This window comes from Molothrus aeneus, chromosome 4 (assembly GCF_037042795.1).
Source record: "Molothrus aeneus isolate 106 chromosome 4, BPBGC_Maene_1.0, whole genome shotgun sequence".
Classification (NCBI taxonomy): domain Eukaryota; kingdom Metazoa; phylum Chordata; class Aves; order Passeriformes; family Icteridae; genus Molothrus; species Molothrus aeneus.
This window is the reverse complement of record NC_089649.1, coordinates 45,435,050-45,452,482: the sequence shown is the minus strand read 5'-3', so window position 1 is coordinate 45,452,482 and position 17,433 is coordinate 45,435,050. Positions and strand designations below refer to the sequence as shown.

At 39.6% G+C, this 17,433-nt stretch overlaps 1 protein-coding gene across 1 annotated transcript in view; it reads left to right on the top strand.

The window, feature by feature from the left end:
- The first annotated feature begins 187 nt into the window (after positions 1–187).
- Positions 188–17,433, top strand: part of TRMT9B (tRNA methyltransferase 9B (putative)) — a 109,842-nt gene continuing 92,596 nt past the window's right edge. Inside the window, exons 1-2 of the mRNA XM_066548402.1 lie at positions 188–303; positions 9,288–9,416. The gene's annotated coding sequence lies outside the window, so the exon portion shown is untranslated. The remainder of the gene's footprint in view (positions 304–9,287; positions 9,417–17,433) is intronic.

The following is a 17,433-nucleotide window of genomic DNA, read 5'->3' as shown; positions in this document are numbered from 1 at the left end:
GGGGGTGTGGCGCTCCCGCTCCGGACGCCGGGATGGGCTCCGGGCAGGGCGCGGGCGGGGGGCGGGAGGAGGCGGGGGGAGGTTACAAAACACCGCTCCACGCGCGCGCCGCCAACGGCGCGGGGTCACGTGGGGGAGACGGGGCGGGCCCGTCCGGGAACGCCCGAGCCCAGGGGCGGCGGCGCCCCGGAACCCCCGCGGCCCGCCCGGCACCGGGGAGGGGGAGCGCCCGGCCGGGCCGCGGGTGGCTGGCAGGGCAAGAGGGACAGCCCTGCGGGTTGACTCCTAGGAGCGGCTGCCGTGGTGAGGGTGGGGCGTTAGCAGGGCTGTGGGGGAGGCAGGGATAGAGGGACAGAGCCGCCGGGGCGGGCAGAGGGTTTGCAGCGGGGAGCGGGGGTCTGTAGCTGCCGCGGTCCCGGAGGCATCACCGGCAGGTGCCCGCCGCCGTCTCCGCGGCTGCCGCTCGCACTCGTCTTGGGCCGCTCGGGCTGGCCCCTCTCCCTTCTTTGTTAGTCTTTTAATGGAGGACACGATTAGATAAAAGTTACAAGGTTAAGGAAAAGCTCTTTGTCCTAAGGGTTTGTTTGCCCCCCTCTGTCGCCGAGCGTTGCCAGCGCTCGCAGGACGCGCCGTCCCAGCCCGGCGGGCAGCGAGCCGCGCTCCCCGCGGTGTGCCACAGCCGCGGCTCTGCGGGAAACACCTGAGCTGCTTCGCCTAAAGTACTCACAGTGGGGAAATGCTCAGGGTTCTCAGGTGTATGCCAGCCTCCAATGAAAGCTTGAAGCCTTTTGCATAAGTGTTATGTATTTATAATTATTACAGTGTCTTTTTTTTTTTAACGTTAGATGGCCGTCATAAATCCAGACGTTTCAGATAAATATAGCAGTACTTTTAAAACCTTCCAAGCAAAGCTTGCACATCAGGAAAATTAGTATATGGCCTTAGAACGGGAGCAAACTATATTTATCTTCAGCTGTATTCCGTGTATGGAAGGCTGGAAGATGATGCTGAAGGTTGTTAAGAGAGCTGTAGGCAAAGATGGCAAACCAGACACATCTGCATTTCCATCCAGGTGTTTTGTCTGACCTCAACTATTCTAAGCTTCATCCAGTGGTTTTTAAGTTCCTAAAGTCAAAGAAAAAAGATGTTATAGTAATTGAAGTATGAGGGGACCATGGGTGTATTTTAAACATGGATAGGAAAGAGGGTCTCTTACAGTAATTAATTAAAAAATTGAGTGAGTTAGGGAATTACAGTCTAAGGATCAAAGTAAAATAGATAGCTGCAGTGTGAACTTGAGTTATGGTGGGAAGTTGTGAATTGCTTTGCATTATTATGAATGGTTTTAATGGATTATGGATTCTGGTGTGGACGTGTCAAGCGTGAGTTGACCCTCACAAAGTATTTGACTTGGCCAATTTGGACAAAAGTAAAACTCTGAAAGAAGTACTGTTAAACAGTAGTTTATTTTGCATTTCAGATTAGATTACTTATGGAAATACAAAAAAAAATAAAACAGGACAAACCCCAAGGGCTTGTGGGATTGCACTTAGGATAGTAAGGCTGTCCTCTGATGGAACAATTTAAAACAGCGTAAATGCAAACATGTTTCCACCACTGCCACTTCCAATGATTCCTATAAAAGTTCATACATTAGTGATTCAAGCAATGATGAATGCAATCAATGCAATCAGCTATTTTACATAATTTCTAGTGTAAAGGCACAAAATACTCATGTCTTTACCAGCATAAGCGCCTTGGAGCAGAAGAATTGAGGTTTTTCCTATCATCTTTCTCTTCAAAATTGAAACAGTGAAACAAGGGATTTGAAGTAGGATGGACGAATAGATGGGTTGGGAGCCTGACATTTTTTATTGCTCTCACCCGTTGTAGAAATGTCTGGTGTCTGGGAGATTATTTACAAGAAAGCTAGAATATATATTCACCTCCTCCTTATTCTCTAGACATTGCTTTTTATCCCTGCTGGAAATGATACCGGGCCCAGTTAGACTGTGATATTGCCCAATGTTGACAATCTTATATCTTTGAACTACAGTTGATTCTTTGAGCTTTGGTTTTGGTGTATTATTCCACCTTTGGCATATTTAACTAAGCAAGAAAAACCCCTCAAATTTCAAGTTTTTCACTGTGTTGCCATCAGGATGTGATAGTTATGTAAGAGAGGAAGAAAAGACATTTTCAAGATTAGATAACACACAGCTCCACCACCACTCCATTAAAATAGCACACTCAAATATCCTTCCCTGCCCCCCGCTTGTAGGGTCAGATAGATGATATTTTAAAACAACAAAGCCTTTCCATTGCACAGTTCGTGTGGGCCATTCTAAGAAAGACTTCAGGGACTGTCCTTTCCCTTCCTGCTGTAGAGCACTATTGTACTGCTGGTTGTGGAAGTTGGTGGATCTCATTCAGAAGGTACCTGCAAAGCACTGTGCCTTCAGTACACTGAGGTAGAAGAAAATCCTTTCTTATGCTTTTTAAGGTATTGGTTGGATGTTTTTCCAAGCAATTCCTTGTATGAGTAGTGTGTGCAACCCAATTAGACATGAGATGACAATAAAACAGTGGTTTAAGTTGTATTTGATCCTACTTTTGGTAAATTAAGCCCAATGATTCTGATTCAAGGTCTTCAGAAATCAACAGCAGTATAAACAAAGTAAAGCAAGACCAACCCAGATTAGGGAACACGCAGCGGACCTAAAAATTATGTGCAGGAAATCTGAAGCCAAGCCCCATTTTTACAGGACCTAGGCAAATACCCCACAAAAAAGTAGTTAACCCAAAGGATGTAGTTGTATTCTAAGAGAAATAATGTCTTTCTGGCTGTTTCTCCTCTTTTTCTTTCAAGGTAGATGCTAGTTACCCAGCTATTGTAACTTTTTGCAAAGATATGTGTATCAAAGGCAAAAGAAATAATTGGAGAAAGATTAGATTGGGCAAATAAGAGTCATACTTAAGAAAATCATAATATTTCTGAAAAGTATTTGTTCTACCAAGAAACACTTAAATATCATTTCTTCTAGGGGAAAAAAAAACCAACAAAAAAAGGAGATATCAAGCCATATTTAAAATTCTTGAATGGCTTTTGAAGACCTTAGCTGAAAATGTTTGAGTTCCTTCAGCCTTTGTTAAGAAATAATGTTCAGAACTAACTATGATTTGTTTTGTTTTAGGTATTCATTGTTGTTAAGTAGAATTTTGTGGCTCTAGTGAGATAGTTCTGGCAGTGAGATTTTTAAATGGCAAAATCCTCAGCATCACTGCAGTAAAACAGACACTAATCCTTGTTTGTGGAATGCAGTGTTGGGCAAAAATTGGTTTTGAATTTTTTTTTTAGTTAGGAGTGGTCAAAAAGCTACATTTGCAGCTTGGTCTCAAAAGTTAGTTATGGTGAGCTGAACAGGGTTGCACTGTCAGCAGTGCTGTGGCCAGGAGGACCAGGGCAGTGATTGTCCCCCTGCGCTGCTGCCACACCTCGAGTGCTGTGTCCAGTTCTGAGCCCCTCACTACAAGAAGGGCATAGAGGTGCTGGCATAAGTCCAGAGTAGGACAACAGAGCTGGTGAAGGGTCTGGAACATAAGTCCTACAAGGAGTAGCTGAGGGTACTAGAGTTCATCCCAGAGACTAGTCTTTCCAAAAAGAAAAGAATTTTAAATGAACAAGATTTGTTTTAGATTCTTTCTTTTGGCAAAGGCAAGAATTCTAGCATTTTTATGAAATGTGTTAAATGCAGTGACTTCTGCTGCACAAAACCAGGTTTTAGCTGTCTAAATAAACTGCTAATTAACAGTCAAATGCTCATTGGGATTTCCCTTCAGTTCAGCATAAAATCTGAATTCTGCTTCATAGCCATATAATATGGCAATTGCCAGTGGATAAGGAAAGGACTGTGGATGTGGTCTGCCTAGACTTTATTAAGCCTTTGACACTGTTTCCCACAGGCTTCTCCTGGAGAAACTGCCTGCTCATGGCTTGGACAGGTGCACTGTGTTCCTGGCTGAAAAGCTTTCTGCATGGCCAGGCCCAGAGAGTGGAGGTGAACAGAGTGACATCCACTTGGCAGCCAGTCCCTAGTGGGGCTCCCCCGGGCTCAGTACTGGGACTGGTTTTGGTTTCATGTTTGTTCAATGCCCTGGGGGTAGGAGTCGGTCTTTTCTCCAAGAAACAAGCAATAGAATGAGAAAATGGCCTCAAGTTGCCCAAAGGGAGGTATAAATTGGCTGTAGGGAAAGCTTTCCTTACTGAAAGTGTGGTCAAGCATTGGAACAGGCTGCTCTGAGCAGTGGTGGACTCACCATCTATGGAGGGGTCTAAACCACATGTGGATGTGCCAATTAGGAATGTGGTTTAGTGGTAGCCTTAGCAGTGCTGGGTTAACAGCTGGACTTGATCTCAAAACTCTTTTCCACCCTAAATGATTCCCTGGTTTTATGTCCTCATTTTTGGTTCAATTACAGTTTTGGAAGTGTCTGCCCACTTTGTCCAGAGTGCCCTGAGGAGCTCGCTCCTGCTGGGTGATTTTGCATATGGGGCAGTGACACCCAGAAACCAGGAGATGCTGGTCCCCCTCCTCTTTCCCAGTTACCAGAATGCTAGTTTGTCTGTGGTGCTGACAAGTCTCTTCTCACCTCCAAAAACAACTGTTTTATGTCTAAACCAGAGACTTCTTGTTTTCAGTAGGTCCAATGACACTTCTGAGATTTGTCTGTATGATTTCTTTCACTTTCATGATGATGATGATGATGGCAGCAATACTTGTCTTAAAAATACAAATGAGAAAGGTTGACCTCAGGGGTTAAAGGTAGAGTGTATAAAAGGAATGAAAATTTAGAGCAGATTTTATCTAAAGAGATAAAGTCTCATCTAGGGGAGGCTGAGCTAAGTTTCCAAATGTGACAGAACTGACAGCTATGACCGTCAGATGATCTGGGAAGAAAATCTGGGACACTGGCTGAAGATCAGCAAGCACAGTACTGCTTACAAGAATGAAGAAAAAGGCATTCACCAAGTATAGACAATTAAGCTACCTCAATAACATTGGGGATATAGAACACATTTTTGAGTGACAAATTAATGAGACATGAAACTAACATAAATACCATAACACATAACCCTTGAATTTACTTAACATAAAGTCAACCTAACTAAGTCTGCTTTTGTTCTTGTAATGGAAATTATATTCTGCAGACAGTCAGTGCTCAGGCTCTCATCTCTTAGGACTCGAGTAAAGCAGATGATATAATCAGCCACATGGAGAATTTTGACTAAAACAGAGTAAGGTGGAATTGCTAAATAGTTGTCGGGTCTGAAAGATCCTGTTTAAAGCCTATGGAAATGGATCATGAGATAGGAAGAGCTTCCTGTCTGGAACATGCTTCATATGCATTTTCTGAGGATCAGTTTTAGTACTAATTTTAGTTGGTATTTTCATCAGTGACCCTGGCACAAAAAGACAGGAAATTGATCTTTTGGTTTGGCAGCAAGTAAGAAAGTGATGTCAATAAACTGAGGAGAAAAATGTCAGACACAAAGAAACCGACCTGCGTGACTACTGGGATAATAGAAATGGAAGAATTGTAGTCATGCAAGTGTCAAACCATGTACATCTATTAAGAAAAATATTGCTAGATCCTGAGAATTTATTAATGGGAAGTGATAGAAGATGAGAAAGAACAGGAAGTTATTAAAAAAAAAACCTGATATAAACCTAGACTTTTTTTTTTTCCTGTTGAGATAAGGAATTACTCATTGTGGTATAGGTGACTCTGGTGAACAGAGGCACGCAATAGACAGTTCTGGTCAGGTTATTTGTAAAAAAAGAGGAAGTATAACTAGCTGAAAGAAGAAAAGGATAATTTGGAACAGATTTACCATACTGGTAAATAATTGGAGAAATGCTTGCTTCCCCCACTGTCTTGCCAAAATGAGGATGGAGAGGGGACATGATTGCCCTATGTAAGTGATTTATGAGAACAGATAGCAAGTGACACATAAGAAAAATTATGAAGTAAATTACTAAAAGAAATTCAGGTTAGGAGAATACTTCTTAGAATCTGAAGTGACATTATGGGATGGTTTCTGAGAAACAGTGGGAGGATTTACACGCTGTCAAACAGTGCTTGTTAATGCCAGGACAGGGATTACTTGGCATGCTAAGCTGTTATAGCAAGGGACTGGCTTCAGTCTGAAGAACAGAAAACAGTTAATCAGTAGGAAACAAGTTAGTAAACAGAAGAATAATTGACAAATTGCTATCTAAACTTTTCAACTATCGAGTCCAGCCCTTTAGCCTCAGTCATTGTTACACAGTGAATGTTTCAGTGTCTCTCATCTCAGCAGGGCAATGAAGGAACGGTTGCAAACTCAAAAGGACCACAATTGAAATATCCCCCAGGTCCTTGGAAAAAATACAAAGTCACTTAGGGAAGAAGACTTTGGAGAAGTGTGAGGGAAGGAGAGGGAGCAACCTCTTCCTTTGAAAGACAGCAGGAATAAAGCATCCTAACACTCTGCTCAGGTTAGGATACCCAGCACACTGGCAGGACTGACAGAGAAAGTAGCTGCTGTCAGTGCAGCAAAATATCCATACCAACCTCGTGGAGCCATAGAGAGGGATGTTAGCCACTACTTCCATGGTTGCCAAAATTGGGTGGGGAGAGAAAGCAGCAAAATCCAAGTTTAGCCACCTTGAGCTTTCTCTAGTAGCACTCCAGAGAGGAAGTGCTCGTGGCTGCTGCCCTGCCTCTGCAAACCATGCATGGCACTGGGGAACTTCCCAGAGATTGTGACTATTTAACCATTACCTTTTGCTTTTCACTCCTAAATGGCTGTTCTGCCATTCTCACTGTTTAGCTGAATTGGGCATGTTCCACTTCAGGTGGATCCGGTGAAGGACAGAACAGGCCATGCTTTTATACTTTTGGTGATTGCTCTAAGTGGGAAAAGACTAGTTGAGCTGAAGTTGAATCCTCTTATGGGAAATAAGCTTATTACTACTGATAAAATTTTTGTTGAATACCATTTTATTATTTTTTAAAAATCCATACACAAGAAACTGGCAAAACTCCAGTATAAACAGCCCTGTGAAAATGGTCATGCCAAATACTTCTCTGAGACATTTGACATCTCTCTAATAATATTTTTTGTAATTGTTTCAGAAGGAAAGTGTGCAGCATAACGACCTGTAAACAGTTCATGCATAGTCATGCCTTCCATGTGTTAACTACTGGGGAACGGTTTCAGAGTGCTTCACATTATAAATTGTTACTTATTTACCATGCCAGTTGGTGACCAAGGTAGCATATGTGAAATGAATTTGCCATTTCTATTGCTGTTAGTTGAAATTTTCCAGTGAACCATTTTCTCAAATTAAAAGAAAAAGAAAAATTACCCATCCATCAGGAAGGCAATGCTTTGTAGAAGAGTATTTATTCAGATAATTTGACAAAACATGGGTAAGTTTTTATGAGAAGCATTTTCCAAATATGCATGAAGACAGCACTGGTGGTTTCTCTATATTTCCAGAATAGCTCTACCATGGGACTAGTCCCCACATGCCTCTGATCTGGTAAAATCCCTGTTGTGGAACAGAGGAAACTGATTTTGGGAAATCCATTTCTTGTCAAAGGTCAGCTCCTGGCTCCATAGCAATAGCCTTCTGCCATGTGTCTGTAGCTGCAGTTAAAAAAATTCCAAATTCCTACTGAATCAGCAACCAGGACCTTGCAGTTCTGGCTTCCAAGCCTCCTCACAGAAAAACATGATATGCAAAATTAGTAATGATATATACATATTAGAGAAAATCAAGTTTTTCTTGAGAATCTACTGTAATTTCCAACTTCTAAAAGCAGATCTGTTTAGAAAAACTTTTTTACTTTTTCATCCATGAATAAAAATATTTTGCCTGAGCTTTACAGTTTTTTCCTAAAGTAGTTAAAAGTCATTAAAATTGATGCTTGATGTTTGAGTCACTTCAGCCCTGGCTAAGAAATAATGCTCAAAACCAACTTGGTTTTGTTTTGTTTCAGTTTGTTCTGTGTTGCTTAGTAGACTTTTGGGGCTTTAGTGAGATAGTTCCAGCAGAGAGATTTTTTAATGGAAAAATGCTCAGCATCACTGCAGTTAAACAAACACTAACCCTTGTTTGTGCAACACCATGGTAGGCAGAAGTTGGCTTTGAATTATTTTTAGTTATGAGTGGCCACAAAGCTGCATTTGCAGCTTGGTCTCAAAAGTTAATTTGAGCTGAACAAAGCTAGACTGCTACCACTATCTCTAGCACAACTGTGCAACACTGCAGTGTGAATTTTCCAAGGGATCTTAATTGCCTTTGAGAAAATTTGAGCTATCAATTCTCAGTACTTTTGAAAGAAACCAGCCCAATAGTGTGTTATTTAGTTGCACGGTATGCACTAGTATGAGACAAAATGACCAAACATTGGATAAATAGTTAACTACATGTTAGAAAGATAAAGATCTCATTAAAAATAAAAGGGGAGGCAAAACATAATAGGATCTAAAATGCTTAGGTAAAGACAGAGAGAGAGTTTATCAGCTTGATCCAATAAGGGACTTAAATACCTAAGGCAAGGTTTATGGAGAATGCAGGTTCCTAAGTCAAAAAATGAGATTACAGCTCATGCAGCTGCTGCCTAACGCAGGAGTGCCTAAAATCACCGGGCTCTTCCTTGATTGTAATCTGTATCTTTAGAGTGTCTTGGATTTTACTTTTGTGCACAGCCAGTGTGCAGCAGCTAGAGCAGTTCAGGCACTTAGTTCACATTCAGCCATTTGCAGTCCTCGGCTGAAAAGTTGAAGGATGCTATTCTGTCCGTATACGCAGCCCACACCAGGCACATTCTGAAATTCTTAGTTTGTTGTAGTTGCTTACTTTTAACATGAAAGATGGGAGAGGTGGAAAAACCTTTTATTTAACAATCTCTCTGTTAGATTATTGATATAAGGGTAATTCTTGCACATCATTTCTGTTCCTACAGACAGCAGAATTCTTTGCTTCATTGTGGCGTGACTTTTAACAGGAACAGGGCAGGATCATCTTTGTTTTTAGTAGCCCTGTCTCTTGCTGGGTAGGATCACTTTTCTGCCCTGTGTTGATTTGCATCTTTTGTGTTTAATGGAGAAACACAGGCAATGGGTTGCTGTATAGGAGGTGCTTGTTTTCTCATTTCCTTCTGTTATCCTGGCTGTGATTTAACAGAATACTGTAAGCCCTGCTCCTCATTCCTTTTTCTTTTTTTTTTAACAGAATGGTAATTGGATCCTACAGTTAGGAGGACTCTAAGCTGTGAATTTTAAGCACGCTGTGTTATCTGTGTTGTGGCCTGACTTAAGTTTCTAAGGAATTGCAGTAATGCTGCTGCATTTCTGGGGTTTGGTAAGTCTGGTAAATATACTTTGAAACTGTGGAACTGACTTTCCTGGAAACACTAATAAGTGGAGTCTCTCATTTCCCTGTTTTCCAGTTCATCATATTTTTTCTTTTCCTATATGTGATAATATGTGGTTGTAGATTCTAAAGTATAGCTGAATGCTTCTACAAGTGCAAGGCAACAAACTTAAAAATGTGATCAAGGTCTTACTTTAAATTATTCCAGCTTTAAAAAGTAACTTAGCTCCAGATATGACACGAATCATATTTGTCTTTTCTTCAGGAAGAGAAACCTTGGACTGATCAGACTCTTTCCTTCAGCCATTGTTGCTTGGTAGAAGAGGTACATATAATCTACAGATTTATAAAATAGCTAAATATTCACGGGAAAATGTGCTCCTATTAATATAAATTGTAATTGTTCAAAGGGCAATGCACTTACAGTGTGAAGTACTAAATTTAAAGAGATAAAGTGCAGGAGCTCTTAGTGCAGGACTGTAACTGAATAATGAACAGAAACTGAAATAATAGCAAAGGAAGTACTGAAAAGGCTTCAATTAAAGAAGGCTTTTTTTAAATTAAACTTGCTCATCAAGGAAGTGTGCAAAAAGCAAATAAATCAGCCTTTTTTAGTGTTTATCAGTATGTTTGCCTTCAGCTGAAAGTTGTTGACTAACAGTCATGTTGAATATCTCACAATTTTTTTCTGAGTTTTTATGTATTCACACTACAGAAAAAGTACAGCTGAATGTTTAAAAAATAATGTATAGCAAAATAAAAGGTAGTGATTTTGGACATGTGTTCTATATTCTAATTTAGTATTTAAAGAACAATTTATGTTGGTATCTGTTTATATATCCTCTAATATTTTCTGATATATTCCCTGATAAGATATATATATTCTCTAATATAAAGCTGAAAGTTTTGCATCTCTTTATGATCATCCTCTGAGATAAATAATATTGACATACATTTGGTGTTGAATATAGTTTGCCAAATAGGAGCAGTCTCTTTGAATTTTTAATAATTATTGCTCTTCATTCTTATACAAGTAAAAAAGGGGGAAATTACAATTATTACATCATATTTGAATTAAGGTATGCCTGTATTGTAAAATCAAATCTTCAACCAGGAAGGAAAAAAGCTTATTATGCTTGATATCTAGCCTCTTAGAAAAAACCTTTCATTTCTGAGTGGTCAATAATAAATGCACAATTAAATTCAGAGTTTCAGTCAATTAAAGTACATTTTAAGAAATGCATGTAGAAATCAGAAAATACTTGGCAGCCTACTTATAGTGGTAACTGGAGGGAAAAGCCCTTCATTTGTTATTACTGGATTGGACTGCTGCTAGTATTAGATAAATTGCTGAGTCTAAATAAATCTAGATAATGATAAAATAGTTAGCAATCTTTTAAAATTCTGAAGGAGTTGCTAACATTACAAAACTTGTGTTTACTTATTCTTCTTAGGTTACTTCTTTGGGATCAGAGGAGCAATTGTTCCTTGTGTAGTAGATATTTCTCATTCATAGAGTTCCATAGAGTTTTTGCATGTATATCCACTTTTTCTTTGTCTGATTGGTGTCCGTCCTTCAGAGGTTTTAGACCACTGGGCAAATATTTTGTATCAAAGAGAATAGGAAATACATAATTTTTCTTCAAAACGCTGTGACTAGTGCTCTCTACTAAATATAGTGTTATGTAAAGAACATGAGCTGAAGAAAAAGCAGTTACTTTTATCACAGTGGCAGAAGACATCTAATTAAATGACCTTATTGGCAATAGTTTATCTTTCAGCAGCAAAATTGATGTTACTGCTTATTCTGACTATTCATTATTCTTTTTCTACTTTGGCTTGTACCTACTACTGTAACCCACGTCCTGTTTGTTTCCTGAACATCAGCAGCATCACCCAGCAGCATGTTGTGTGCTGTAGGCTGAGATATCACAGCCACATCTTTTCAGATCTTCTTTTTCACATCTTCTCTTTTCTCCTACAAAGGTGTTACAGGAAATGTACACCTTTATTTTACTCCTGCCAGAGACACCAGATTAGAGGGTTCAGTTGTTTTACAGGGGAGCATAGGATCATACAGGAGAGAAGTGAGCACTCAGATTCTTCATTTCAGCATGATTGTGCAAAGAACACTGTGTTTCAGTCCTTCTCCCACCTATATGTCTCTTTCACCATATTTATAGAAGAAAATAATTGAGTATCTGGTTTTTGGCTGTTGTCCACAAAGACTCTATCTAGAGACAAAATAAGACTTCATTTAATTTTTTTTTCCATTCCTGAAAATGCAGTGCAACATTTTTTTAAAAACTCAAATGTATATTGAACATAATTTGTCCATGCAGTTGTAACAAGTTTCAGCCATACTGAGTCTAGGCTGACCACAGTTATTCACAGGAGGTTCTGTGGTAAGTAGCCCATCCCAAAAGGATTCTGTGTGATGTGTTCTGTCCTTGTCATACTATATATAACCATTACATTTTAGGGATCTTTTTTAATGATTTGCATCCCTCAATTTCTGATTGCCCAGGAAAGGTTTCACAAGGGCTGAAAGACTGTGATAAGCCCATGCATATGAGAGTATTTTTTAAATCACGTATTTTATTTATCTTCATATTTCTACCTCTAGTAAAAAAATACAATTTTTATTTTCTGTGAACAGCTTATCCTGCTGTTTTTCATGGGTTTGCTGATGTGCTGAATCTGTTTTACATTTGTATTTGGCTATGCTGGTATTGGTAGATCACCTGAGAGCCTGGCCTTACTCCCAGTACGTGCTTGCCCTTCACTGGAGAGCTGCAAACCTGACAAGCTGTTGCCATCATTTTTCTTTGTGACATACTGTAGAGCCTTCTTGTTAGAAAGTACTTGCTTTATGATCTGGAGCTCTCAGCTGTGGAGACTTGATGTATGGCTCACTCTTTCAAGTTTCATGGTTCCTGTAATATTTCATCCTCCTGCTGGTACTGATTTAACACCTCAATTCCTGGCCATAAAATTAAGCCAAAAGTTAACTATGTAGACTAGATGTAAATATTTATAATTTATTAATTATAATATAATTGTAATTATTTAAAATTATTATTTATTGTAGCAATAGGAGCTGCAGCATGTTTTTCCTTGTTGTTTTTAAACATTGGAATGGACTGCTGAGGGAGGCAATGAAATCACCATCTGTGGAAGTATTCAACAAATGACTGAATGGGGCACTAAGTGCCATGATATAGTTGACAAGGTGATGATCAGTCAAAGAGGTTGGACTTGATGATCTCAGAGATCTTTTCCAACTTGCATGATTCTGTGATGCATTAAAAAATATTCTCAGAGGTTTTTTTTCTTGGTCCCTAGATCATCTTAATAAAAATGGTTAGCAAAATGCTGGTGGACTAATTTACAGGACTAATTCCTGGGGGTAACAGTCTCTCAGAATTTTTTAGTTCTGCAACACCATTAACAAAATTAATAGTTAGGTCAGTAATTGATTTCAGGCTTAAAAGCAGGTTGTAATGATTGTAGGGCTGAGTCATATCTTAGACATAGTAGCTAAGTAAACTGTTCTGGTAAAGTAAACAGTAATACATCAGAACGAAAGGTTTCTGAATAAGCTACTTGCTGATAAATTACAGCATAGCAGAGCTTGCCTGTCAAGAATGAGAAGCAAAGAAGGCATCAGCCTATAGTATTTTTTTTATCCAGAAGTCTTTCTTATTGTAAAAAATACATTTCTTATAATACGTTGTAAGAAAAATACCAGGTATTTGTAGAGGGAAGTTTAATAAGTAATTATTGGGAAGGAAGAAGGAAAACTGAAGGTATATTTTACAAAGACATCCTACATGTATATTTTCATAATGGGACTGAGTATATTTATACTAATGGGACTGAGATGTCCCTCTTTTCCTTGAAATCACCTCTTTGCCAGTGGTGTAAAGTTGGCAAGTCATGGATGTTGCTGCTTTCCACTTTCTGGCATCACTTAAAGAAAAATATAGGTTGTGTTCAGATTGTACCATAGCTCAGATTTCCCTGTGTCCGCAGCCTTTTTGTATTAACTGTAAGCATCCTCGGATCCTTCCTTTCCTGGCCCAGACAGAAGCATGTGAGTGATAATATGCATCAGTAAATTTGAAACAATTCTTCAGTCTTGGTACAGCTTCATTTTGCAATGATGACCTCCTTTCTGTAGATCCAAATAGAAAGATGTAATGCCTTTATCAGTTCTTACTGCAAATAACAGTTTCTCCATGGAATGACTATATTAAGAAATCTCACTTGGAAATGACAATTTTATGGTGATTTATATAAGAAATAACAATGCCTATAGTTAGATTGATTGTTGTTTTGAAGTAAGGAGTTGTACAACGTTATTGTCTTAGAAGTTTGAGTTACTTGATTTTTTTTAATTTTAGTTTTCAAAATGCTGTATTATACCTTCTCTTCCACTATTGCTTCTACTGCATATCTAATTCCTACAATTCTCATATTATTATTCTATTAAAAGAAAAAATATACACAAAAATATATATGTACTCATGAACAAAATATTTACATATTAAATAACTAAATATATTTTTTTTTAAATTGCATTTCCATTAGCTTCCTTAAGCGTTATCTGGAAAAAAAAAGGAAGTTTTAAATGAAGAGAGTAATAAGTGCTTTAAATCTTAAAAAAAAAAAAATTACTACTTTTGCTCCTGTTTGGACTTCTGTTGTAAAAGTGGTGTAGTGTGCTTTTCTGCATTCCAGAAATTTTCTTCGAGTCAACAGCTTGATTGATTGATTGATTCATAATTTGTATTGTGTACCAGAAGGGTTGTTCAATTAAAAACTGCTTGCTGCACTTTTATATCAGGGGAAGGGCATGCAGGTGGAGTCACTGGTACCAAGTGGGAGCTGCTGGTTGGGTTTGCCCTGCAGCCAAGGGCACACGCTGCCCAACGCAGGCTTGAAGGCCAGGCTGGACATGCAGCACGGGGCTGGGGGAGCTGCTCTGATTCCCTGCTCTGGGGGTCACTGCTCCTTGGCGGACACTGGTCTTCTGGTCAGGATCACCACTGCATAGTAGAGGTTACAGAAAAGGAAAGGATCTTCTGAACTTTTATAAAGTGTGTGAGCTTCCCTCCAGAGCAACCAGTGTTAGTGCCATTAGCATTGCCTGTGCTCGACTGTATTCCTGCTTTCAATGCTTTGAGAAGAGCACATCTCCACTGCTATTTCTCCTGCAGTGGAGATACCGTCTTGTAGTTCCAATGCTTGGCTCCTGGAGTTAGGATCGGGCCTTAGCAAAAAAAGTCTGTGAAGATGCTCAAGGGCAATTAAAAATTGTGGAGCAAAATCATTGTGATTATTAAAAATTCCACTGTTATCATGAAAGGTGTTAGTGCTGAATGAGATTAAGAAGTTCTTTTTCTAGGGCAGCATCAAATTTCTGTTTTTCTTTCATTGCAGACAGAACAAACGGTATTCTTTTAAATTTTTGCCCACTCAGTCAAGATACAGACAAACAAATACACATCTTAGATTATTAAAAATTTGGAATTAATTCTATTTCTTTAGGAACAACGGACATAATATGCTTTATTTCATGTAAATTCAGCTCTCACTGTTTTCTGTTTTAGGATGATACCATCCGGGAATTTTAGAGAGGTTTGTTGTGCCTGTTGTGCTTTACAAGCTCAATCTCTGGCCAGAACATGTTTCTCATGATGAAGAAGAAGATTCACATATCTCCAGGCAGATGTTTTCCTGCAGGCCCTTAGAAGAAAGGCATTTTAAATTCCTGCTTGACTTGGTAAATGTGCTGAGTGGGAGATATATTTATTCAGTGTTTAATAAACTAGTTGGGAACAATGTTTCAGATGAGATAGAGAAAAAATTGTAGTTTGAAATTATGTTTAGTTTTCCCACTAGAAAACTGGCTGTTAACAACTACATTATTTGTCAAAAAATCTTTCAAGCAAGAAACTAAAGTCAGCTCTATTTGCACAAAACTAATGGTCTAACATTGTAAACAATTTTTAATAATTTCTGTCATGCATAATAGATCCTAGAAGCAACATACATTTGAATGCAAAACAAATGTACTTTTAGGAATGTGAAAACAAACAAAAACAGAGATTTCTGCCAACCTTTCAAGTAGTTATTTAGTATGAAAAGTTTGGCCATAAAGCTTTAAGAACTGCATTTTGCATTGAAGTTTTCAGTGGAACAGTACAGTTATTGAACACAGCAAAAAGAGTAAAGAATTTTTTAGTAACAAGGAGCAACGGATTATTTTTTAAACTGTTTTCATTCTATTATGCATAACTGTTTCAGTTAGGTAGGAATTTTACTAAATAGCTGTACCTTTATATTTACTTTATTTGAGTTTGTCATTAGATTTTGAATTTCATCAGTCAGGACAGTTCCCATTCTTGATTTGCATAATCCCCAGGGGAGGCATCTGAGTTCGGGGCCACCAAAGCTTCGATCATATTAGAGATGGTGGATGTTTCAGGTGTTGGGCAGGAATGTGGACTCACTTATGCTCACCCAGAGACGTGTTCCTGCCCTTGTACATGCTTTTGGGCAACCAACTCCTGGCCTGACATACTCTGGCTCTTGAGCAGTGGAGTACACTCAGTGCTGGTAGCTCTGTGAGCAGCTGCAGAGCCAGCTCCAGACTGAGCTCTGGTGGTGAGACCCCCCAACAAGAGGCCATGAACTGGAACCAACCTTTGCACAGCAAAGGGCACAGGGACCTGTGGTGCCAGCCAGGGGACTGGACACTCAGAGACACAGCAGGAGCTCAGGACCTCCGGATATTCCAGTGAGAGTATAAAACCCCAGGTTTTTCTTTGTTTGGATCCCCTTCTTGGCAACACCAGCTCGAGCTGTTATTCTGCTGTTGCACCATGATTAAAATATTTGAGGGATCGAGATGTCTGAGACTCTGCTATGGGAAACCTGGAGATGAGCCAAGAGGAAAACCTAGTGTGACTGTGTGAGAGTGGCATGTGTGGATGCAAAGGGACCTCAGTGCCAGCTTGGGTAGTGTGAGAATAACTGGCGGAGTGGCTTCTGAATGGTCAGACAGGAAAGTTTCCTTAACACATCCTTTGGTGGCCTCCAGTTCTGTTGGGTCAGAGCAGAAGAGGTCAAGGTGCAATAAAGTCCATGTGCAGGGTGTTGTGCCTTTTGTTCTTGTCTTAATGAGTTTATCTGCACGAGTGCTAGGGCAGTAAATGCCTGGCATAGCCACAAACTACCAGTTCATTTTGCACTAGAAAAAATTTCCAGAGGTCTGTCTTTAGATGTAGACAAGGGAAGCAGATGCCAGTGGCTGCTTGGAGCAGTCACTTTCTGTTCTATCTGTGCCAGAGCTGCAACACAGTGTGGTACCTTCTTTTTGCTGCTTTGCTGATGTTGAGGGAGGAAAGTGTTGGAAATCACAGAATGGCTCTTTCTAGCCATTTCATGCTCTCCTCCTTTTCCTCCTACTTTATGTATCATGCAGCCACAGAAGTAATACTTGTTCTCTGAGAATTTTCTCTGACTTTCTAGGCACAGCTTATTTCATCACCCACCCTCTACCCCTTTTGTATGACAAGCCCTTTCTGGTTTCTGGAACCTCAGACAGTGTAGAAGTGTTATGAGAGATGTTTTTAGGGAAAAAAGCGCTTGCAGGAGTAATAGTAGGAAGTGCTTGTGTAGGAGTATGGTGGGAATTTAAATTTGCTTTGACAAACTAGTTGTTGACAGTGAATGATGTTTTGAGTGACCTTTTGTACGCAGAAGTGGAGTTGTGCTGGTGGTTTTGCAATGGTGGACATTTCCAAATATTCCACCAATATATGTACAAATTCAAGGTGACACCACTGCCAAGGATTAACAGAACAAGAGGCAATGAGCACAAACTGAAATAAAACATAGGAATAATATTTTTAACCATGGTGGTGGTCAAGCTCTGGAACGGGTTGCCCAGAGAGCTTGTGGAGTCTTCATCCTTGGAAATACTAAAAACCTGAGT